The sequence below is a fragment of the Eschrichtius robustus genome, chromosome 15, assembly GCF_028021215.1.
Source record: "Eschrichtius robustus isolate mEscRob2 chromosome 15, mEscRob2.pri, whole genome shotgun sequence".
NCBI lineage: Eukaryota > Metazoa > Chordata > Mammalia > Artiodactyla > Eschrichtiidae > Eschrichtius > Eschrichtius robustus.
Genome location: NC_090838.1, coordinates 3,815,866 through 3,842,838, shown reverse-complemented (window position 1 = coordinate 3,842,838; position 26,973 = coordinate 3,815,866).

The window sequence follows — 26,973 nt, the reverse complement described above, 5'->3', positions numbered from 1 at the left end:
GGTAGAGAATCATCTTCAAGATGGTTAGAAAAGGGTGGAGGGTGGGCAAAATGGGTGAAGGGGGTCAAAGGGAAAAACCTGCAGTTATAAAATACATGAGTCCCAGGGACATAATGTACAGCATGGTGACTATAGTTATTAATACTGTACTGCATAGGTGCAAGTTGTTGAGAGAATAAATCTTAAAATTTCTCATCACAAGAAAAAAAAATTTGTAAATATGTTGGTGATGAATAGTAACTAGCCTCTTTGTGGTGATCATTTCTAAGTATACCATTTCATGGTATACAAACCGTGAATCATTAAGTTGACACGTGAAACTGATATCAAGTTTTATGGCAATGATATCTCAATAAAAAAAAGAGAAAAGAAACAAATAAGAAGATAGTTAGGAAAGGAAGCTAAATGAGTAACCAAAGTGATAATTGCAGTTATTTCTTACCCTGGGCTCCAAGGAGGCCGACCCAGTGAGGTGAACACTTTCCAAAGTGCCTGCCTTCAATGTGGAGTAAGCCAGCCCTGCCCTGGATCATAGAGAATAGATCATAAAGGGACCTTAGGGATCACCTAGGAATCTAACCTCTTGACTTCATCTGTGAAGAACTGAGGCTCAGGGAGATTATTTCTATCTTTATAACATATATGCAAGATTGAATTGCCCACAGGATATATTCATAAACATCTTAGCCTGGCCCATAGATGTGTCCATAAAGTCTCAGCCTGACCTTCAAAGCTTCTTCTAATTTCCTCTCAACCTCATTTTCTAACATTCCTGAGCCATATTGAACTAATTACAGTTCTTAATCACAAAAAGCACATTACCTTCTTTTTATATTTATTCATACTTTCCCTTTTCTAATGTTATTTCATCTCTTCTATTTCCTCCCAGGCCTGGTCAATTCATTTCCCATCTGCCATACACATTTCTGGGAATCCTTTTGCATTGTTATTTAGTCTGTCAGTATTATTTAAGGCTTGTGTTAATAAATTTTATCTTACTTTTGAAACTTACTTTTCATACACTGACTGTGATTTCTATAATGTGCTACCTGTTAGGCTGGGTGTTGGGCATACAGAGAGGAACACGGCATTCTCTGTCTTCAAGTAATTCAACTTGTAGAAAATTGATCTAATTTAAAGGACCTTAAACACTGTGGCACGTGGGGTACAATTGTTGGTATGCACTAGGGGGGCACAGAGAAGGGGTGTCTAACCAAGGCTTGGGGATACCCATGAAGGCCTCCTGGAGCAGGTCGAGCCTGAAAAGAGGTTCCACAAGTCACTTGAAATTCTCTAGATTGGAAAGTTTGAGTTAAAGTATCAGAAAACAGAAAGAAGAAAACCTAATAATTCATTACTTTTCCAAGAGTTTATTCTAAAACTTGCACAATTCTTTGTGGTTTAATGGTAAGGAGAGCTCTATTTCTTCTTGCACATGATTGCACTTCTTGCTTTCCACAACAAGAAAGAGAGCTTTAGACAAGCCTATGTTCCAGTTAACAACTGAGCAAAGTAACTTGAAAGAAAAAGGTGTTGCCAAATACAAGCAAGACATTCTGAGTGTTCTCCACGTAAAGTTCACTGCATTCCATGAACATGGACCAGCATGCCATGCTCTCAGAGAAACGCAATACAGAATTAGAAAATATTAACATTATCACAATTCTTATAAACTATCTATACCAATTTCTTTTCTTTGACAAGCCTGTGAGGTGAAGGAAGAAAAAGTGATTTTTCACAAGTCACCGAAAACTGTGAGCCCAGAGTCAGAAGCAGCCTATTGTCCTAGCACACACCATGTTGCTTTATTCCTCTTCCTGGAAGGACACTTTGAAGGTGAAATTCAAGAGCATTATTACCTAATGGTAAAAAGCCCTACTAAGGCCAAGTAATGATCAATGTGCCAATAACTTACGGAAAAACAGAAGCAGCATGTGTAGGCATTACTGACCAGGGCAAGAAATGATTGATAAAAGTCTAATAGAGTCTTTCCTTCCAGTTAGGGTGGGGAAAGGATGATTGTGAAAATTGTGATAAAGCATAAATATGGGGACAGTGGTCGTGAACTCACTCACTTGGCCAAGAACCCAGAGTGAAAAATAATGAGTCTGCTGTACTGATTACATGCACATGGGGCCCATGAGCCAGGTTTTGCCCTGTGTACGAACAAGTGAGGGGTTCAGCACACATCTGTGGTCTAATGGAAGCACTCACCCTGTGTGGATGGCTAATTTGCTGGTATGTTTTAATCATGGCGGGGGTGGATTTTCTGAAACGGAGTAGAAATACTGTAATAATTCAGCTGGTAGCATTTTTATAAGGCTTTGGAAGACACTCCCAGGAATTGCTATTTCTTCTCTTCTAAAATCCCTTAAAGGTTATCTTTTCATCAATAGAATACTCATACTTCATGTTTCAAAGGTCTCCAATGCCCATAGAAGGATTGAAATAATATAAGCCTGGGAAAATACGCCTTGAAAACCATGGTGACATTTCTCGGCAAACAACTGACAGTTTCCTACCTTTGGTTTCCCTCTGATGGTAATTAGTTAACAGTGTTCAACCTGGTTCAGCCTTTGAGGAGGCTGTCAAGATAATGTAGCTCTATTGCCTTTTAATTATTTTAAACATTGAAACATTGCACTGATACGTTCTCATTCTGTGGGAGTCAAAACTTGTAAGCACAGAGAGGGAAGCCGATCTGACGCTAAGTGAGAGAGAGCAGTAAACTTGCTGGCTAACTGCACAAACCCTCATCCAGCCCCTCCCATGTGCCAGGCTCTGTGCTTAAAGATGGGGAGTTGGAAAGAGGAATTAGCCATGGTTAATGCCCTCCAGAGGCTTAGAGACACGTATAACTAACTATAAACCATTGGATAAGTGATCCAATAGTGCCATAAACAAAGCATTTTGAAGATGCAGAGAAGGGAGCTATCCATTCTGCCTGGTAGGGTTGGCAAAGTGTCCCAGTTAATGTGCTTTCGATGGAAAACGGCCAAAAACACAGCTCAAATTGGCTTAAAGAATAATAGAATATTTATAGAATGGTGATGCTAATACTTGGTCGGCAGTAGGATGGGGTTGACTTCACAGACCCTGCTTTTCTTATTCTCTGTTGGGTCCGTTCAGCAGGTGGGAGAGGACTTCATTTTCAGATCATGTGTTGGGGCATAATGGCTGTGTCAGCTCCAATACTACATTTCTCCCAGGTTCATGTACAGTAGGCATGACACTTACACATTTCATGAAGATCCAGCAGAAGCCTTTTGTATCTTATTGGCTCTGAACTAATTAGGGGGGATGTATTATTTTGATGGTGCCAATCAGAGTTCACCCACCACACTGCTTGGGAGTGAAGTCAGCTCCATCCAATCCTCCTAGGTTAAGAACCTTGAAAAGAGAACCTCCCTCAAAAAAAAAAAAACTATTGTTTTAGCAGAAGAAATTTGAATGGAGGTTGGGCGTCAAAAACAAGTGATATGTGAGCTGGATGTAGAAGCTGGAAGATAGGAAATGAAATTAGGCGTGGGCAGCAATCTGTCAGGCAGGCAGCCCTCGGAGACGGATGCCGACACAAAAGTGTGAAGACAGGGGTTTTTCAGGAAGCAGCAAACATTTGGTAAATGAACGGTGAGTCATCACAAATGACCTAAATGCCAACTACATGATTAACAGCTGTATTACTGTCTATCTCAATTGCTTATTTCTAAGGGTTTATTTTTAGAGTATGCATGCTGTCTCTTGAGAAACGTACATCTAACTTGGTGATTTGGATCTGAGAGACACATCCCAGGAAACATTCCTGAAGTGCTGGAAAGGAAGGTAGGAAAATAGGAAGTCCTCTGCCTGTTTCTATGTACAAATCCCAAAGCATCCTAAAAAAGGTGTGCTACATTCATCTTCTTTCTCTCTGCCCATTCATCACAAGATAAGAGTACTGATGAATTAGAAAGGGTGAAATCAGTACGCGTTGATAATTATTGCATCCACAATGGAAAATTGTTTCTTGCCCACATAAACTCTATTCCACTTCCAGACTTTATGACACAGAAATCATTGGGGAAATAATGATTGTGTCGCCATCTCTATGGTCAAGACCCACTGAATAAATTACCTGGACTCAATTTATAATTTTAAGGTCTAGTCTAATTGGTCACAGCAATCGCTATTACATTCTCCTTATTTGAAGGCAAACTGTGGTTTTGGGAATTTTGATAAAAACCGTGGTTAATGTAGTATTATGCAAAGAAAAATATACATGGAAACAGACTAAGTTTTAAGTCTGACTCTGCTGTTTTCCAGAAGGGGACACATTATTTGTCCTTCCTGAGTCCTAGCATCCACAGGGTTCAAACAGGGATGACTACTGAAGATCATGTGTATTTCCGGCAAGGTGAAGCATCCTCTTGTGTTGTTGAAAAAAATCAGACTAGGTAAGGCACTTGGTCTTTCTCGCGTGCTATTTACTTTGCCCAGGACATTATTCTTTTCTCCCCAGATCTTCATGCTTTAACTTTGCCTGGATAATTCGTACCTATGACAACTGACCTTGGAAATGCCACCTAACGTTTCTCTGACCCTTCTAGGGGTTCCCTCCCTTCTTTGAACACCACAGCAGCTCACTGCCCTTCCCTTCTTATAGCCCTTTGACTGGTCTAATTCCTAGACCACTAATCTAGTTTCCTCTTGACTCCATGAGGGTGGGAAACATATCAATGCTTTGCACTATTGCATTATCCCCAGGGACCAGCACAGAGCCTCACCTGTCACAGGTGATCATGCGTTGAATGAATGAATGAATCAGTGAGTACTTTAATGGGACATCGAAGTCGTGTGCTTAATGACTGAGTTTCTAGGGTAACAGCCTGCTGAGAAGCAGATCTGTGGTCAGTTTGAAGTTACCTTGACCCACGTGGGCAAAAAAGTCTTCATGATTCTTAAAGCATATGTGCGCACCATTATATCTCCATTTCTGTCAATCAACAACTTAGTTTGTTGAATGGGAGTTTCAACACAGAGAAAAGAGCACCAGACTTTGAAAATGCAGGCACAAATTCCAGCTCTGCCCTTCCTAAGCTATTTAATATCATTATTTCACCTGTCTGAGCCTGTTTACTAATTGACAGATGAAGAATAATAATCATTGTGCATATATGCAAACATAAGTAAAATTCAACTTATTTAATTTCTATATGTTAATTATTAATATATATTAAATTAAGAGTTAATAATATGTAACTTCATATATATATATATACATACATATGTATATGTGTGTGTATATCTATAGGTGTGTGTATATATATATATATAAGCCTGGTTAAGGTATTACACAAGTTAAATAAGAAAATAAAAAGCTTTGTAAAATGGAAGGTGATATTTAAACAAAAGTAGCACTACAAGACCAAATCTGCCCCTGGAATGCATGCAGGATCTGAACCAGGAGAGTTCAGGTCAACCTTGTGAAGAGAAACTGTCCAGCCCTCTCTCTCTCTTCTCCCCTTTCATTCGTCAGTGATCAATGGACTTTGGTTGGCAAAATGAATGACCTGTGCATGGTATTCTTTCTTTGTGGGTAAAGTGAGACGCCGCGGGCAGTGGCCCCCTAGAGAATTCTGTACCCGCAGCAGAGACCCATCTCACCACAGCTCTTTTCCTTCATTTGTAAACTTGTACATAGCTTAAGGAAAATTCATTCAACATCTTCTGATTCATTACTCTTTGATCACTAAAACATTGTTTTGCTAAATTAATTTCATATCCAGAAGGCTCACAACTTCACTGTATAGGTCTTTTTAATGTTTTTGTTCTAGAAACAGAGGGAACAGAGCCATATTGTGTACCCCACCCAGTCTTCCATACATGTAAACAGACCCTTACAAGTTTGAGATTGGTTTAACATTTAGAATTTAACATTCATGCTGATTCTAAATACAGTCAAAAGCACCCTACTCTCTTTCGGTAAGTGAACTTTCAATTTACCAATAAGAAAACCACAGTATCGGTCTGTGCTCAACCTGACTCAACATTGAATTTGTTGTATAATTAATATTAGTTGAATATGCATTGATTTTGTTCTTTTGGCTAATGGAGTAATTTTAAAAGAAAAGCTTGTTTCGGTAATTAAGCAGATTAAAATAGACAACATATATTTCTTGTTTAATCAGTCCAATAATTGAGTTCCACTAGTTTAAATTCACATCTATTCCCTATGTAATCAAAGTTAAATGCTATGTTTGTCCTAAAACTAAAAAATATATGGATAGCACATTTAACCCAGAGAATCACATTTCAAAAATCACCATGAGTAAAGATGTGTTATTCTTACTTAAAGTTCATCAGGGAATAGTCTTTCCCTGAAAGTGTTGTATGTACTGAGGTTGTTTCTGAAGCCACACTAATGAGAACAGCATCCCTGGGATGACACAGGCATATCACATTGCAGGACTTATAGTACTGTGGGCCCCAACATGTAAATAAAGCGACCACAGCAACATCAACAATGGCCCAAACACAGGAGCATGTTAGCAACTGTACAACAGAGCTCACTGTGGTGCTGTAGATCAAAACGACAGCACAGCTGGGACAGAAACCTGATGTATGCAATTTTCATTCTTAAGGACCTAGAAGGGATTTAAAACTCATAGACTGAGGGAATGGGAGAGATTCCGTGAGCTTCCAGCAGCAAAATTCTTTCATGAATAGAGGAAACTATGACCCACAATATCCAACATAATATTGGAGGAGAAGAACAAAGTTAGAAAACTGATATTATCTGACTTCAAGACTTACTATAAAGCTACAGTAATCAAGACAGCCTGATATTGGTGAAAGAATAGAAAAAATAGATCAATGGGATGGAAGAGAGAGTCTAAAAATAGAATCACATAGTCAACTGATCTTTGACAAAGGAGCAAAGGCAATACAATGGAGCAAAGGTAGTCTTTTCAACAATGGTAATGTAACAACTAGACATTCAACTGCAAAAAAAAAATATATATATATATATAGACACAGGCATTACACTCTTTAAAAAAATTAACTCAAAATAGATCACAGACCCACATGTAAAACACAAAACTATAAAAATCCTAGAAGATAACATAGGAGAAAACCTAGATGATGTTGGGTAAGGCAATGGCTTTTTAGATACAACACCAAAGGCACCATCCACGAAATAAATAATTGATAAGCTGGACTTGGTTAAAACTAAAAGCTTCTGTTCTGAAAAAGACAATACCAAGAGAATTAGAGGACAAGCCACCAACTGGGAGCAAATATTTGCAAAAGACACATCTAATAAAGGACTGTTATATAAAATACACAAAGTACTCTTGCAACTCAACAATCAGAAAGGGAACAACCCTTTAGGGAACAATTTAAAAAATGGACCAAAGACTTCAACAGATACATCATTTAAAGATGATGTAAAGATGGCAAATAAGCATAAGAAAAGGAGGCATATCATATCAGGAAAATGCAAATTAAAACAACAGTAAGATAACACTACACCCCATTAGAATGGCCATAATCCAGAACACTGACAGCACCAAATGCTGTTGACAATATGGAGCAACAGGAACTCTCTTTCATTGCTGGTGGAAATCGGGTGCAGCCACTTGGGAGACAGCTTGGTAATTTCCTACAAAACTAAATGTACTCATCATGTGACCCAGCAATGGTGCTCCCACAGTCATGCTCCTTGGTATTTACCCAAAGGAAATGAAAATGTATGTCCACAAAGAAATCTTCACATGAGTGTTTGTAGCAGCTTTCATCATAATTGCCAAAACTTGTCAAAATTTGAAAGCAACCAAGATATAGTAGATGAGTGGATAAATAAACGGTGGTACATACAGACAATAGAATATTAGTTAGCTATAAAAAGCAATGAGCTGTCAAGCCATAAAAAGACATGGAAGAAACTTAAATGCATATTACCATGTGAAAGAAACCAATCTGAAAAGGCTATGTACTCTATGATTCCAACTATGTGGAAAAGGCAAAACTATGGAGAGAGTTAAAAGAGCATTGGTTGAGAGGATTAAGAGGAGGGCAAAGGAGGGATGAATTGTCAGAGCACAGAGGATTTTAGGGCCATGAAACTATTCTGCATGATGCAGTACTGCTGGATACCTGTCATTATACACTTGCCCAAACCCACAGAATGTACAAAACCAAGAGTGAACAATAATGTAAGGGGATATATGTATACATATAGCTGATTCACTTTGCTGTACAGCAGAAACTAACACAACATTGTAAAGCAACTATACTCCAATAAAAATTAATTAAAAATCAATAATGTAAACTATAGACTTTGAGTTATATGATGTCAATGTAAGTACGTCATTCATAACAAATGTACCATTTGATGGGGTATGTGATAATGGGGAATGCTGTCAATGTGGGGGGGCAGGGGGTAGAGGAGAATTTCTGTACCTTCCATCAACCTTGCTGTGAACCTAAAGGTGTTCTAAAAAAATGAAGTCTACTAAAACAGCAAAATGTAGCCACCATGCTCTGAAGAGGTAATGAGGTCCCTGGATACATCCCTGCCTGAACCCCCAGGAATAGCCACGACCCACCTGCCTGCTCTGTTGAGGGGAGCCTTCCTGGAAGCAGATCCCACCCCCGTGCCACCCGAGGAAACCAACACAACTGACTCTGCATGAAACAGGCCAGCCCAAATTAGTTGAAAACAAAAATGATTACTATTCCTTTGAGCCACTGAATTTGGGGGGTGATTTATTATACAGGAGTAGACAACAGAAGCAGGGAATCAAGAGATAAGGGCCCGAATTTCAAATCAGCCAACAATTTATCATGGGAGCTTGGAAAATTATTTAGTTGCTTTGGCTTTCAGCTGAATTTTGCACTAAGCCACAGACGCCTTTGGCCCTCAGATCACCGAAATAACTTCCAAATGTCATCTTTACAAATACAAGCCTGCCTTTCAGAGATGCTCCTACCTAAAATATTTTCCTCTTCTCCATGGATATATATATATATATATATATATATATATGAAGTACAGGCTTAAATAAAGAAATACGGGAACAGATTTCTTATTCAGGAAATTCAGAGCTTTACATAGTAATAAACATTTTGCTTCCTGCTTAAAATGCTTCCTGGGGAAACTCATGGAAATCGTGCATGTGTGTATTCAACTCAATTGTTCTTAAACGCATTCTGCTGTGCACAAGTGACAGATTGGCATCTGGAGTCACCTTCCCGAGGGAGCCTCCACTTTTCCTGAAGTTGCATAAGTGCAAAGTCTGGCTGGGTACATCCACAATCTCCGAGCCGTCTGGGGAGACCTGAAGCCTTTTCCCAAGGCTGGGTCTCACCTCAGAGTCACTGAGCTTGTCATAAAGCACACAGCTCCGCTCCCATAGCAGGGAAGCTACAGTGGCAACTTACTGGGAGGGGATGATAAGACATTTAGGTGAGAGATTAGTCCCTTGAGGTATTTAGTGAAAGGAGGATGCCAAGGTCTACATTTATGATGATACTCAAGGAGAGACATAAAACTAAGGGATTAGAAGTCCTTCAACTTTGCTCCCCTGGATCACCAACTTTATGAGTTTACTATGAAATCAAGTCATTCTCAGATTTTCTCAGAGGGACTGTTTGGCCATTGACCTTTAAAGATCTTGCTGTGAGGGGTCATTTGGAAATCTGCACAATCTGAGCTACAACTCTAAATGCTTGGGTGCCTTCCAGTAGAAGACTACAATAGCAACAGTGTAAGACTTAACCTTGTAAAGACTGTGCTGTTGAAATTATCTTTAATGCTGGTGATCCAGAGATCTGATTCTGAAAAAGAATTATCCTGCTTCTTCTGCAAAAATAAAGCTGGTGGTTGCATTATTCCAGCAGCACTGTGTGATCAAGAGCCTTTCTCATGATGGGAAAAGGAAGGAACTGCAGCATCAGGTAATACTTGCCCTTTTAGCCTATCTGGAAGGACCAGCACCCTCTCTGACCATTTAGACACACCCTCTGCTGGACTGGTGTTAAAAGAAAATTACCTGGTATGCACAAGGCCATTTATGTGAATGGCAAACCTCCCCAAAGGGAAGACAGACTGAGCCCCTGTGCGGGGGCCTCTCCTCCATCTTGTGCAGACCACCCAATGGCCCCCATGTGATGCTCCCCTTTTTGACTACCCTGCCCCCATGCAAGATGAACTTGCTGAAATAGCGCTAATCCCGTCACTCTCCTGTTCAAAATGTGTCCCTCTTTCCCTTTTTGCCTCCAGAACACAGGTCTCCTCTCCTGCTGGCCTCCTGGCCCACCTACCATCACAATGATATTTCCCAGCAGCCCACTTTACCTGCACTTCCTTTGTCCTCTCAGCGACTTATGGTTGCTTGCACATATTTCTATGCATTCCCATCTCCTTTACCTGGCTTCTACTGTTCTCCCCACCTGGACTGCCTTTGTCTCTATCCACTTGTCCAGAACTTTTAAGATGAGATCAATTGCCACTTTCCCCATTATACCATCTCTGACCCTCCTCACATGAAAGGACTCTCTAGCGATTGTGAATTTACCAAAAGTCCTGTAACTTTTCTTATACAAGGCAAGACCACCTGGCCGTGTCAGTATTGAGAGCCACATCTTCCTCCAGACTATAAGTTGCTTAAGAGCAAGGTTATACACAATGTGACTAATGCATTTTGTGTTGAAGGACAGAATAAATCACCTTTTTTGTTCTCATCCAACCTGCAAGTACAAAATGGATGGCTTGATTCAATATAGTAAAACTTCTATTAACAGCAAGCAGATGAATTGAGATTTAAATTTCATTGAATCTTCACAAAACCCTTTGAGGAAAACTAGCTAGATGTGTGATCACTAGGTCCTATGGTACTATGGGTTAAACTGTGTCCCCTAAAAAGATGTTGACATTCTAACCTCCAATACCTGTGGATGTGACCTATCTGGAAATCGGGTTTTTGTAGGTGATCAAATTAAGATGAGGTCTTTAGGGTGAGCCCTAATGTAATAAGACTGAGTTGTTAGAAAAAGGGGACATATATACAATGGAATATTACTCAGCCATAAAAAGAAATGAAATGGAGGTATTTGTAGTGAGGTGGATGGAGTTAGAGTCTGTCATACACAGTGAAGGAAGTCAGAAAGAGAAAAACAAATACCGTATGCTAACACATATATATGGAATCTAAGGAAAAAAAAAAAGGTCATGAAGAATCTAGTGGCAAGACGGGAATAAAGACACAGACCTACTAGAGAATGGACTTCAGGATATGGGGAGGGGGAGGGGTGGGATGTGACAGGGTGAGAGAGTGGCATGGACATATATACACTACCAAATGTGGAATGGATAGCTGGTGGGAAGCAGCCGCATAGCACAGGGAGATCAGCTCGGTGCTTTGTGACCACCTAGAGGGGTGGGATAGGGAGGGTGGGAGGGAGGGAGACGCAAGAGGGAAGAGATATGGGAACATATGTATATGTATAACTGATTCACTTTGTTATAAAGCAGAAACTAACACACCATTGTAAAGCAATTATACTCCAATAAAGATGTTTAAAAAAAAAAAAAAAGAAAAAGGGGAAATTTGGACACAGATGCACACAGGCAGAACATAGGTAAAGATGAAGACAGACATGGGGGTGACGTATCTCTGAGCCAAGGAACAGAGAAGATCACAAGCAAAACACCAGAAGCTAGTAAAGAGGCCTGGAACAGTTCATGCCTGACAGCCAACACCTAGCTTTCAGACTTGTAGCTTCCAGAACAGTGAGCTAATCCATTTCTCTTGTTTAAGCCACCCAGTCTGGGTTACTTTCCTGTGGCAGCCCTAATACACTAATATGTGTAGTCTATATATTTTAACTCTATAGGAAACCACCAAACCCACAGCCAATGCGGACACATCACATTGTATGCCAACCAGAAACATAAGTATCCAATTGCTTTCATCCTTGCAAACACTTGGTATTTTAAATTTTATCCCTTCAAGCCAGTATGTCATGATATCACATTGTGTTTTTAATTTTCATTTCCCTGATGACTATTGACTGTGACCATGCTTATTTACCACCTTCATGTCTTTTTTGGTAGAGAATCTATTCACATATTTTCTCCATTTTATTTATGTGATTATCTCATTATTGAATCAAAAGTTATATTCTGGATACAAGTTTTTATTAAGTGTGTATTTTGCAAATGTTTACTCTCAATATGTGACTTGTCTTTTTACTTCTTCATCAATGTCTTTTGAACAGAAAAAAAAACTTTCAAATTTGATAAATTTCAGTTGATCAATATTTTTCTTTTCTGGTTCATTCTTTTTGTATAACGTCAAAGAAATATTTGCCTAACCCAAGGTCTCAAAAATTTTCTACATTCTTCTAAAATTTTAGAGTTTTACCTTTTATATTTTTAGTTCTGTATTTCGTGTTGACTTAAATTTTTGTATACAGTTCAATGGAAGATTTGAAATTCATTGTTTTGCATATGGATGTTACCTGGGTCCAGTGTCATTTGTTGAAAAAAAAAATTTTTTTTTCACATTAGGTTACTTTGGCACATGTGTTAAAAATCAATTAATCTTACGTGTGTATCTATTTTTAGACTCTGTTGTGTTTCATTGATCTACATGTCCATCCTCACACCTTACACTTTCTTTATTATTGTAGCTATATAGAAAATCTTGACATCAAACATTGAGCATAGAATTTTAGAATTCTAGGTTGACTTTTTCTTTTCTTTCAGTACTTTAAAGACATTGCTGTCTGGTTTCTGGTTTCCATTGTTTCTGATAAGGAATTGGCTGTCATCTTTATCTTTATTCCTCTGTATGCAATATATCTTTGTAATCTGAACTTTTTTGAATTTTTCTATTTGTCACTGTTTTAAACAATTTGACTATAGTGAATTTTTTTTCATTTCTCTTGTGTTTGGGGTTTCTTGAACTTCTTGACTCTGTGAGCTCTCATGAAATTTGAAAATTTTCAGCCATTACTTATTTTTTCTAGTGATTTTCTCTGCTTGCCCCTCCTCCCATTTCCTTCGGAACTCCAATTAAATGTATATTATGCCACTTTATGTTTTCCCAAAGCTCACTCAGTACTGTTCACTTTTTCCAGTCATTCCTTTCTCCACGTTTCATTTTGGTTAGAGCCTATAGTTATGTCTTCAAGTTACTAATAATTTCCTCTACCTTATCTGATCTGCTGTTAATCATATTCAATGTGTTTTTTGAATCTCAGGAGATACAGTTTTCATGGATAGGAGTTCAGTTCGGACCATGTTTATATCTTCCATGTCTCTTCTTAAAATACACAATCTTTCCTCTACCTTTTTCAGGTACCACACACCTCAGTGCCGGGGTCCCAGACCTACTGTGGTCTTGATTTACTGGCACAGACACTCAAGTTGTGTGCACCGCTGTGTGGACGCACATCTGCTTCCTGAATTGTCCTGTGCCATCAACCGAAAGGGAGGCACTTAGTCAATCCTTGAGCTGAAAACATGGTTTAGTTTAGAGTTCTGATCAGGGCATTAGGAAGCATTTGTGAATGAACTAGATTGGTGACATGTGACAAAATATTTTCCACAAAAAATCCTTCTTTCACGGAAACCGCTAGTCTCTGAAAATAATAAGCTCATACATTTTTACAGAAGATGGCGATTTTCTTCACCCTTCCCTGTGTATTTCGAGCGCTATCCTTAAGAGCACTGCATTGCATGAATATTATACCAAAGCTCAGGTAGAATCAGTAACTCCACCGAGGTCATGTGTCTGATAAATGAAAGAGTCAAAATTGGCACTCAGGTTCTCAAACTCCCAGTTACTGTGGCTTCCATTTACAGCCAACAGCATCAGAGTCACCCTCAAGCCTTTCAGAAGTTCCGGGGCAGATTCCACCCAGGAACCACTCTGTCAAAATCCCTAGAATCGAGACTTGACCGTGTCCTTTTCTCAAAAGTTCTAATGTATAACAGAGCGGGTTTTTAAATGTAAAGCTTATGATCTTTCTATGACAGCATTTCTAATTCAATTCAGACACCGCACTCAATATTAACTGACATCTTTACAAACCCAGATTTAGAAGAATGGCTTTTTTCTCTCCTACTCTCTGTTCTGCTGGTTTGTTTTCTATAGATTGATGTGGGTAATTTCTACTAAGCCTCTAAGGCACTGGATACTCTTTCTTTATGTATAGAACACAGTCAAAACTCCATAAGTACTCAGAACATACCCACCGTTAACATAAAGTGCTAATACCATATGCAATAGCATGCTGGAGAATTCTGAATTTTATATTATCTCAAAGAATTTTTTAAAAGATGCAGGCTTACCTCTCTCTGAGGCAAAGGTCTTTTACTGCTAACTTGTGCGTAAGAAAAAATGCTGCCTGATTTCCTAGCCTTGAGGCAAGGAGGTTGTTCAAAACAAAGGTCACCAATTCTTCGGGTACATAAGACAGTTAAAGTTGGGAACAATATAAATGCGTGCAACTTTATTGCTTTTGAAGAACATACAGAACAAAACATTGACAATAAAACCCTCAAAGAGGCTGAAAGTCCACATACTCAAGAGGATCTGGAGGGAGCTTGCTTAAATACATAGATTGGAGTGACCTGCAAATAAGTGCATCTCACAGTGCTAAAAATAGCTCAGTCTATTAACTTGCTTAAAAAGTGACCCCGAAATCATTTTTACTCTTTTGTCTTAAAAGAAGAATTTCAAACTCATTTCTCTAAGAAATACTACAACTTCGGAGTTAGGGAAGTCCAGTTGATTGTGGTTGTTTTCTACAGCAAAATCTCTATAAACATTTGGGAAGGTCAGAGGCAGTAGCTGTGCTGCTCACTGTCAAGCCTAGTGATGTGAAGTGTGCACCTTCCAGGGAGTTTTTATTTTAGAGGCTAGTGTTTGCCTTTGTAGATGGGCTTTGCAAATGTTTTGAAGTGTGTAATGTCCACAGAGTCAACATTGCCCTAATTTACTGACACTTTTTTTGCAGATTGTCCAACACTACCACTCACCTGTAAAAAGCTAGCTTTAACGCTCGGGCCATATGACCAATAGTAGTCATGAGTATGGTTTGGTGATAATTTACTTGGTAATGTCTTCACAGACCAGCTGCAGTATCCTGCGACAATCATTTGTTTTGCTGGCAAGAATTTTTAAGCAGAAACTTTTATTTTCAGAACTTCAGGGAGGTAAATATTTGATTTTAAAGAGTTAAGATTGGCCAAGAATTTTTCAAATGTCTCCTCGGGTCAGCTAGTGTTTATTTTGGCCACTCAAAAATAAAATTATCAACCAGAAAACTCTTGAGCCATTGTTGTGTTTCCAATTTATTTATTTATTTACTTTTTGTTCCCAACTTGTCTTTTTTTTTTTTTTTCATGTAAAGACATTTTATGTTAAATATAGCAGTGTGTACATATCAACCCCAAACTCCTAATCTATCCCTTCCCCTCCACCCTTCCCCCCGGTAACCATACGTTCATTCTCTAAGTCTGTGAGTCTGTTTCTGCTTTGTAAATAAGTTCATTTGTATTGATATCATTTTTTTTAGATTCCGCATATAAGCGATATCAAATGATATTTGTTTTTCTCTGTCTGACTTGCTTCACTTAGTATGATAATCTCTAGGTCCATCCATGTTGCTGCAAATGGCATTATTTCATTCTTTTTTATGACCAAGGAATATTCCATTGTATATATGTACCACATCTTCTTTACATTCCTCTGTTGATGGGCATTTAGGTTGCTTCCATGTCCTGACTATTGTAAACAGTGCTGCAATGAATATTGGAGTGCATGTATCCAATTTAAAATTAGTTACAGAAAACTGTTTTGTAATTGAGTTCTAACAGTTTTTTGCACTATATATATACATATATATATATAGTGAGAGAGAGAGAGACTTATAGAAAAAGAACAAAAAACCTACATTTCCAGGACAAAGCCTAGCACTTTCTACAGCTGTTGCTCTGTTCATGCTACTCCCCTTTCCACGCCTCTCCTCTCTGCACACCTGGAATCCTTCCACCTTTCAGAAAAGGACTCCGCAAAGACTCCCACCTCCTCCAGGGCACCGTGTTGTTCCCTCCCCTGGAAACCCCACTTCCCTCTACACGTTTCATGCATCCTGAAGTCCGCTGCAGCCTAGAGACATCACTTTTCAGGTTAAATGTTGGTTTTATGCAACTGTGCGCACCTTTGCCTTGTGTTCTCTCCTGGGTGTCCAGTGTACCCGGGGCAGGGAGCTTGCCTTTGCCGCTTTATGTTTCCTCTCATGAGATTTCCCAAAATGACCTTTACCAAATAGCATTTCAATGCACATGAACCAATTATAAAGTCATATCTATGTTGGTGCATTCGAAGGTGACATGGTTAAAGAGTATATTCCATATTGACAAGTACATTTAGGAAGGGGTCTGCTTCTATATATTTCTCTTCAAAACTCTGAGGAAAAATGTTCTAGCTTTTGCTCTTTGCATCATTATTTTTCCACTGCTACCTTTTCCATTTTCCATTAAAAGCAGAAGAACCCCTGTTGGCAAGAGTCAGAAGATGAGTGAAGAAAACATCTGAGTGGACCAGGCTGTAATTCTTGCACATTGGCAGGGAGGTGGAAAGGACTGAACACATACTAATCACACATGTAGAGCCCACAACATGTGTAAGTGCCATAACTTTGTAGGCAGGCTGGGCACAGAAGTGCACTTCTGGACACTTGCTTCATTAAGCAGAATCATCTCTCCTAAGCACAGCCAATGTCTTCCCCACACCCTGATTGCATTTTGCAGCCAAACATTGCAGGGCAGAATGAAAAGTGAGTTTGACTCACAGACATAGAAAACAAATTTTTGGGTACTGAAAGGGAAAGGAGGGGGGATAAATTAGGAGTTTGGGATTAACAGATACACACTACTATATATAAAGTAGATATCCAGCAAGGACCTACTGTATAGCACAGGGAACTATACTCAATATTTTGTAACAACCTAAATGGGAAAAATTTTGAAAAAGAATGGATATATGTAGCTTTTATTTCTTTTACTTCTCTGACTCCTGGGCATATACTCAGAGAAAGCCATAGTTCAAAAAGATACATGCACCCCAATGTGCATTGCAGTACTATTTGCAATAGTCAGGACATGGAAGCAACCTAAATGTCCATCAACAGATAAATGGATGAAGAAGATACGGTACATATATACAATGGAATATTACTCAGCCATAAAAAGGAATGAAACAGTGCCATTTGCAGAGATGTGGGTAGACCTAGAGACTGTCATACAGAGTGAAGTAAGTCAGAAAGAGAAAAACAAATATCGTATAATATTGCTTATACGTGGAATCTAGAAAAATGGTACAGATTAACTTATTTGCAAAGCAGAAATAGAGACACAGATGTAGAGAACAAACTTATGGATACAAAGGGGGGAAGGGGTCAGGGATGAGTTGGGAGATTGGGATTGACATATGTACACTATTGATACTATGTATAAAATAGATAACTAATGAGAACATACTGTATAGCACAGGGAACTCTACTCAGTGCTCTGTGTTGACCTAAATGGGAAGGAAATTTAAAAAAGAGGGGGTGTATGTATCCGTATAGCTGCTTTACTTTGCTGCAGAGCAGAAACTAACACAACACTGTAAAGCAACTATACTCCAATAAAAATTTTAAAAAAATAAATAAAACTAAGTAGGAAAACAGAAAAGCCAGAGCCATAGATTTTGATAGTGGGAAGAGAAGAAGAAAATCAGAGGAAGAATGGATAATGGATAGATTATTTCCACTTGTGTTTAAAAAAAAAAGCAAAAAAACTAGTAGGCATTTTTCCTGTGTTTGAATGTCTGTAGCTCTCTCCTTAGTTTGGGCTTATAGATGGCAGTTTTTTTAATGCCTTTCTGTTTGTTTATTTTGTCTCACTTTTAAAGCAACTCTGAGGTAGTGGCATTGCCTTTTTTTTTTTTTTTTTAAATAAATGAAGAGGCTGCAGTAACTTGTGCAAACAGCTGCTGTGTGCTGAGCTAGGACTTAAGACAGCCCCCCCGCCCCACCAACCTCTTTCCACTTTCAGACGTGCGTGTTCATGGGAAGGACCTGAGAGTCTTGTTAAACCACAGACTCTGATTCAGTAGATATGAGTCTGGTGCAATACCTGAGAATCTACGGGTCCACCAAGCTCTCAGGCAGCGCTGCTGACCTCAGACCACGCTTTATGTAGCAAGGTACTATGTGCGTTACTAAAGCAAACTTTTCTGAAATTTAAGTATCTATCTCTTCATTCTTATTTTTCTGGTGGTCATTGCTGACCCTCTAGAATATTCTCTAGAATTTCAGGGAGCCATTATTGTACCCATTTTATTGTTTAGGCAACTGAGACCCCTCCAGTGAAAGTGAATTTTCGAAGTTCCCACAACCAGTAGAAGGTGATAGCATAGAAAGTCAAATACAATTCTTGAATTCCTTAGTTTCAAACTATTTGCTTCAAATTACCAGACAGCGCTACTCTGAGAATTAATTGAGATCATGCAAATAAAGAATATAAAAGTGTTAGAACTTTTCCTACCATGTAGGAAGCAGTTAATAAATGTCAGCATTTATTATTGAAATTGTGATAAACCAGAAACAATGGGCTAAAGTTAGTGAAATTGACACTGTTCAAGTTGTAGAGGATGATGGAGCATAAGCTGTGCAAAGAACTCAATATTTCATTGACAAATAACTCTATACAAGTCAATGGTGCAATACCACTGCCCAGACACAAAAGCAACCTTGGGTTCCATTAAAAGAAGCACATCACTCTGGACACTGGTTAGGAGGCCAATCACAAAGTTGTTACATGTTAACAAAGTTGACACACGAATCTTGTTTTCTATGGCCCCAAGGGGTTCATCTTAGCATATTTATCTTTCAAATAATATAAGAAAGACTTATTGTAACTTTTCCAGTTAGTTGAATTATGATACTAATAAACACCCATTGGAATAAATTCAGTCAATAAAGAAGAGTCTAAACACACAGTAACAACCAGTGTTTATTTGTTTGGCCAACAATGTTGATACTTTCCTATTTAAGGGAGAATTTTAATAGTTTAGATTATCCAGCAATGACTGTTTTTGAAGCCATGTGTTGCTTCCTGTCACTGAGAATTGTCCAAGAGCCCTCACATTGCAAGGAGATAATGGCATTGATTTGGGTGTTGGAAATTAATGCATGGAAGTGTCCTTTTGGGTCTAAGATTCCTAATACACACTTTTTATTAGAGCTACCAGCAAAAGGCAATTCTACAGAGCCTAAAGCTAAGGAAATCTACCAAACCATTGCCCACAGGTGTTTGAAAAGGAATGGGAGATGTTTGGGAAAGTCTCTTGAAGTGTCTGGGGGCTGGGCAGGCATTTTGAGGGTGGGAAATACTAAAATATGTAGAAAGGGTTTTATAGTGATTCCCAATAACTGAAGCCCTAAATTTGAAAATCTGTTTGTAGGTAATGTCTCAGTTGTCATGATTAGTTTTGAATGAAAACAGAAATTAAAACTACTTGGAATTGTGTTTTGAAGTAGGATCACTTCTGTCAGGCGATTATCACAAATAGCTATCAGGTGAGGCATGAATTAATGATGTTTTGTTCTTGTATATTTTGCTATACTCTTTCAAATCCTTCTTGTGTAACAGAGAAGATAGGGAAACATTATCTAGCTTTCAATCTCCCAAAACATTGTGGATAAAATTTACTCTTACCCTTAGTAATGAACAGCCAAACACTTCATTGTAGAGCCCTTTGCATTTATTTTTGTCAGTTTTGAATGAATATTTGTCATGTGCCTAAAAGAACATGTTTAAATGGTTGTTAAAATTTGCTTCTTTTCAATTAAAAAAAGAACAGAGAACTGGAAATAAGTGTGATTACCGCTGCATTTCATGTTCATTAGTACTAAACAGCCTTAATAAGAACATGCACTGAAAACGTGCGATTCCCAATATTTGTGAAGTCAATGTCTTGAATTGTATCTAAAGGCTTTTTAAGTAATACAAAACTATTTAGTATTCACAGCATGTTTTTTTGTTTTTTTTTGTTTTTTTGACAAGGACAAAAGTAACTATATTTAAGCCCACACAGTAGAATACCTTTTACATGCTCCATATGCAGTTCTCTCAAATTTATAGCTCTACCCCACCAAACACTAAATTTAATACTCTGCTATGTGGTAAAATACAGACTCTTGGATCTGATTCATTTCAGTTGCTTTTGAAAATTGATCATTCAAAAATAAATTATGAGTAAAACGACTTTCACCTTGCATTATAGAATTATGAAAAAAGACAAGGGTTTTTGTTTGTTTGTTGGAGTTCCAAATTTTTAGCACCGGATGAAACATTTTTGGATTTGTTATACAGGACTTTCAGGAAGATGCTTGCTTTTTGACAATTCTGAAAGAGTGTACTTTACGCATTTCACACATGTGACTTCCTTTGGCTAATTCACAATCCTCTGTTGATGATTGTCTTTATGACTTGCATCCTAAGTGCATAGCTTAGTATAATGCTGACATAATTTTAAACATCCCTGAGCATGTAGTAAGGCTTGAAATTCACAGTGATAAAGTCAGGTCTTGCAATGTCATTGACTTGAAGCATGCAACTCAGAGGTCAGTGGTGTTAAGTTACAAAATGTGGCCCTTAATGGGTTGACCAAGACCATCTCTCTCATCCTTCCCTGTGCCCTCCAGCTGCGCTCACCCATTCTCTGACCTGCTCCTTCTCACTCGTGCCTCTTTATCTTGCACTTTTTCATTCCCCTCTTCACGTCTCCTCTTTCACATCTCAGTTCCAGAGTTGTCTGAAAGAATCCCAAAAACCAGCTTCCGTAATACCACACCATTTTCTCTGCTGGTGTCCTCGCTTTCTTCCTACAGGGTCTGTGCATCCTGTGACCTCATTATACGGGACACATTGAAATCACCGAATACTAGGCTTTCTTTCTCCCTACTGGTCTGAGAGCAGCTGGAGGACAGGTGCAAGTCCAATTCTTACCCCCAGGGACTGCTAGCTACATAGTTTGGGGTTTTGCTTTAAAATACAAAGAATTAGAAACCTTCTGGCCATGTTTCCTCATTTGCAAAATTATCAGTTTGGCCAGTATTCTACTAGGATGTCATAAGAATGAAATAGGTGACTTTGTTTGAGATCTCATTTAAAAATGCCTTTAATCATGGTCTTGGTGTCTTCACAAGCTCGTTGATGTGAATTGAAGACATTTCTTTTAATATCTTGCTGTTCATAATTCACAATTCTTTAAAAACTGAAATAAATATAAGATGTTTTTAAACATTATTTAGTAAGTCTTGACTATAGATTGGGCATTTTTTTCTCCAAAAAAAATATATATGTGTTCTATATATACGTATATATCCATTCATTCATCTATTGAATCTCTAATAGGTGTTAAGAAATGAGTGACATGCCTATGGGCCTACAAATATCTGTAGAAGAGGAAGTTAGAGAACCCACCCAAGCCCTTCCTCCCCAAACCCTTGTCTTGCTCCATACCTGGTCTCTATAATTGTTCAAGCAGGTACAGCATGTCACCTCATAGCCCCTCTTCCCGGGCACTATTCAACTGGATGCCGGGTTGCTATTCAACTGGTTCAATAACGTTTGGTGAAAACAAACTCTCCTTTCCCTTTACAAAGTGACAGAGTACAATTTTTGACTATTCACATAGTGTATTTTTGGAATTGCTCTTTGTAAATGAGACAAATGGCATGAAATAATTTGCTATGTGTGTGTGCGTGTGTGTATCAAATAAGAAGGAACTTCTATAGAGAAAACTATGCCTTTGGCTGATACCATCATGATAAATTTTGCTACAAATGTTAGAAAATACTTTTTCTTTCAAGTTATTCCTTGTTCTTATAAAGAAAAGGACCCCCATTGATGCATAAGGGCTTCAGGCAAAAAATGAACCAATTGTGAAGATACTTGAAGATCCATAAACTATAAGACAAATGAAGCCAATCATGGATGCCAGATGTTGACCACTAACTGGCTGGCAGGTGCGGTTTAGGGCAGCAGTATTTCGACAAGCTAGGCAATCAAGAGTTCAATGTGAATGTGACACTATATGTAAGCAGCGGAATAACTCCAAATGTGTTCTGAGATAATCTGGCCTCTGGAATTTGTTTTTGCTTGGTTTTGGTAGAACATTTCCTTTAAAAAAAAGACTCAACTTTATTGAGATATAATTTGCATAATTTGCATAGTGTACACATTTTTGAGTGTATAGTTTGATGAGTTTTGACAAATACATACATGTACACTCACGATCACTCCAAAAAAAGATATAAAACATTTCCATCAGTCGGGAAGATCCCTCTTGCTCCTTTGCAGCCAGCCCTCCTTTTCCTTATAAAACCAGTGATCAGATTTCTATCACTATCATGATTACAATAGGTTGATTTTGTCTGTTTTAGAATTTCATGTTAATGGTATCATTAGTACTCATTTCTGGCTTCTTTCACTCTATAATTTTTAGAGATACATCTGTGTTGTAGCATATATCAATTGTTTTTATTTTTTTCCTTCTTATAATGCTCTGTTGTATGATTAACCACAGATTGTCTATTAACCTGTTGCTGAATTAGTTTATTTCAGTTTTTAAATTATTATGAGTAAGGTTGGCATGAGCATATATGTACTAGTCTTTTGTGAACATATATTTTCAATTACCTTAGGTAAATACTTCGTAGTAGAATTATTGGGTTATATGGTAAGTATGGTAGACAGAATTCTTAAGAATGCCCCCAAGATTCCCTGCCTCCTGGTGAACATGCCCTTTTAATCCGTTCCTCTGAGTGGGGTCAGGACCTGTGAATGATGTATGTCATTCCCATGATTAAGTTGTAAAGATGCAGAGATGTGCAGCAGTAATTAAAACTTCTAATCCATTGGCTTTAAGTTAATTAACAGGGAGATTTCTGGGTGGGCCTAACCTAATCTGGTGAGCCTTTTAAAAGAGGCTCCAGAGTGAGAGATGGACTTGCTGGCCTCAAAGAACAAACCACCCTGCTGCAAGGAAATCAATTCCTTGAGACAACCACATGAGCTTGGAAGTGGACCCTGAGCCTCAGATGAGACCTCAGCCCCAGGCAACACCTTGATTAAAGTCTTATGAGCAATGGACCCAAGCTAAGCATTGCCTGGACTCCTAATCCATGGAAATTGTGAGATAATAAGTTTTCAACTGCTAAATGTGTGGTAATTTGTTACATAGAAGTAAAAAAACAAAAAACAAATAAAAACCAAAAGATAAACTAATATGATAAATGTATGCATAATTTTATAAATACTGCCCAACGTTTCTCAAATATGGTTGACCGTTTTACATTCCCAAGTTCAGTGTATCAGAGCTCAAGTTTTTCCTTATGCTCAACAGCACTTGATACACATATGTCTTCTCACTTTATCCATTCAAGGGAGTGTGTACAAGCATGGCGTTGTGGTTTTAATTTGCACTTCCCTTATAACTAATAATTAGAATAGTCTTCCATAGGCTCCTTGGACATTGGTGTATCTTCTTTTCTGAAGTGCCTGTTTAAGTCTTACGCCCGTTTATGTTAAACCTTTTTCCCCTTAATATTGAGTTGTACAAATTATTTATGTAATCTAGATAAGAACTCTTTTCCAGTTATAGAGATTGAGAATATTTTCTCCCAGTCAATGGCTTTTCTTTTTCTTTTCTTAACTGTGAACTTTTAAAGAGTAGGAGTTTTTATCTTTGAGGAACATAAATTTATATATTTTATTGATTTGTGCTTTGTTTGTCCTGTCTAAGAATTCTTTGCTTACCTCAAAATTGCAGAATTTTTCTTCTATGATTTCTACTAGAATTCTTAGAGTTTTAGTCTCCCCATTTTAAGTCCATGGTCTTTAGATCAGTTAGTGTAAGTTTTCCAACATTTCCAACTCTCAAGATATTTTGGATATTCTTCACACTTTGAATTCCCATATAAATTTTTAAAGCAGCCCAATGATAACTTCAACAAAGCATGCATGGAATTTTACTAGGACCGTATTGAATCTATAGAAAATTTGGAGAAAATAGATAGCTTAATAGCATTTAATATTTCATTATATGAACATGAACTATGTCTACATATTTAGGCCTTTTCTGTCTTCTCTCAACAATGTTTTGTGGTCATTTTTTGCACAGGCCTTAAATATCTTTCATAAAATGTATTCCTAATTATTACTGAGGCTATTGTAAATGGTGTTTTATGTTTAATTTTCCACTTGCTTGAGTTTAGGCTATTAACCATTATCTTACAACCTCGATAAATTCATTATTTGCCCTAGCAAATTCCTTAGAATATCCTCCATAGACAATCATGCCATCTGTGAAATAATTATGCCTTTATATCTTTTTCTTGCTTTATTCTAATAGCTGTGACCTACAGCATAATATTGAATGGAAATGGTGAGAATTAGTACCCCAACCTTGTTCCCAAACTCAGGAGGAACGTATCTAGTCTTTTACCAATGAATGTGATATTACCTGTGTTTTTGTAGATGTCCTTTTTTCAGTTGGATGAAGTTCTCTTCTCTTTATACTTTGCTGGTAATTTTTTCATGAATAGATAGACTCTAGACTTTTAATGCTGCATATAGATACATTTATGGAAGACTTTCACAATTAAATGAGGTCAGAAGTAATAATCCTAATTGGGAGATTGGGATTGACATATATACACTAATATGTATAAAATAGATAACTAATAAGAACCTGCTGTATAAAAAAATAAATAACATAAAATTCAAAAAACAAAAACAAAAGAGAAGTAATAATCCGCTGTCCATCCAGGGCCCTCAGCCAAGCCTGTGGTTTGTAAGGAAAATATCAGTGCTTACAAGTGCAGATGAGACGTTTTGCAGCCTCAGGTCATTCAGGAGGCAGTGTACCAGTTAACAGTATATATATCTTTTCATACAATAATTACATAAATTAAACATCTCCACAGAACATTATACATAGAGTGCTGGTTCTACATTATAAATTATAAAGACTGCAGCTGAAGGAGATGCTTGCCAGACAGGACTACACCATGAGATCATTGCTTGGAAGAATTCATAAAAACATGCTCGGATGAAGTACTTCACCTAATAGAGAATTCACTGGTGTCAACTGATTCTTACTATAGAAAACTGAGTCTAAGTTCATTAATTTGGTTCATTTCTGAAAATGATTGTCTTAGACTCTTCCAGGCTCAGAGAATACATGAGTTGACACCATTCCAGAGCAATCATGACTTGGCAGATGCAGTGCCATCAGAGGCACTGTGCTTGAGGAGGACACACCTGGGACAGAAATGTCTCTCTCAGCCCTGAGCCTGCAAACATTTCTCCTGGGCCTGGACCACTGTTTTCTCACTGTAATAAAATTAGAACTGCATGGATTTTATCTTCAATCCTGAGAAATCCCAAGTAGCAGAACTGGAGACAACTGGTCCAGCAAATCATCCATCACTGGTTGCCTGGATACCTGGAAGAGAGACAACCAAAGAGCACTATGGAATCCCCACTCCCAGTGGCTAGGGCTCTGGGGCAGAGATGCAGAGTCACCATCTACAATAGGAATGTTGGTGAAACATTCTGTAACTTTGTTCATTCCAACCCGGGTCTGCACTTAAATATGGCAGGCACTTCAGGTGAATAAAGATACACAGACTCAGACCATAGACTCTTTCCAGTATTCTCTCTGTTACCTTAAGCATGTTAACTAACCCCTTTGTGCATCACATCAAGATTATAATATATTTGTGAGAATGAAATGTTAAATATTGGACATATAATATGTACTCACAGATTGCAAATATAAATAAAATATTAATTATAAATGAAATGTTAGCTGTTAGAATGATTTACATTATCACCCTTAATTATTTAATCCTAACAATCCAGTGATCGCCGTATTGTTAGCCGATTTATTTTTCTAATGAGGAAATTAGGCAGCTTATTTGGAAGCACAAGGGTTATGACATGATAAAGCCAAATTTTCTGCTCTCAGGTTCTTTCTACCACAGCCCACTGAGGAGATGAGAAACAGTGGAGTTAGGAAAGGGAGCTGAGGCTGACAGGGGGAGAGCCGGCACTGGACTTCACACGGTGCCAGCACTGGCTTCACACCAAGGGTCAGTTGCACTCAGGGCCCTTTGGAAAGCACCGACTAGCACTCTAGTCTTGAGCCCTAAAGTGGACCTTTCCTACTGGATCCGGCCTGACAGAGAAGGTCTTGAGATAAAACTAGAAACTCTCTAGTTTTCCAGTTACATGCTTTTAATAAATCATCCAGCATATTGGAGTGAGATACTCCATAACTTCCCACTTGTGAGACCGGTACAAGGTTCTCTCCCATCAGGCCCTGGATGACTTCGGTACACCCCTAAGCCATAGAAACATAATTGTGAGAGAATTCTCGCCTCTGAGATGTGGGTGAGCTAGTAAGCCTTCATGGGAATAGCCACACGCAGAGGTTGATCCAAAACGCAGCACAAAATGTGGTTGAAGAAAAATCTATACTGGGACTCTGGCTCGGACAGCTGTTCATGGGCTGTGCACGAGAATGTGTCCTCTGTGGGGCAGAGGGTGGTGCTGTGGCTCACTTTTTAGCAGATCTAAGAAAGAGCAACTCTCAAGAATGACAAGTAAAACTCTTCAGGGTGTGGGCTGGGCAGACTGGAATGTCTTAAACACCCTGCTCCCCTCAACGTGTATCTTCCAGATGACATGGAAATGACTTGAGAGATGATAAAATGTTTCAACCCGAACAACCTCTTGAGGGCCTGTGGTCCAACCTCCTCCTGGTAAAGATGAGGGCTTGACCTCTGAGTGTGAGGTTAATGGGCCTGAGGTTAGATGCCACAGAAGCAAAGATGATTTTACAAACCAGAAACCCAAAT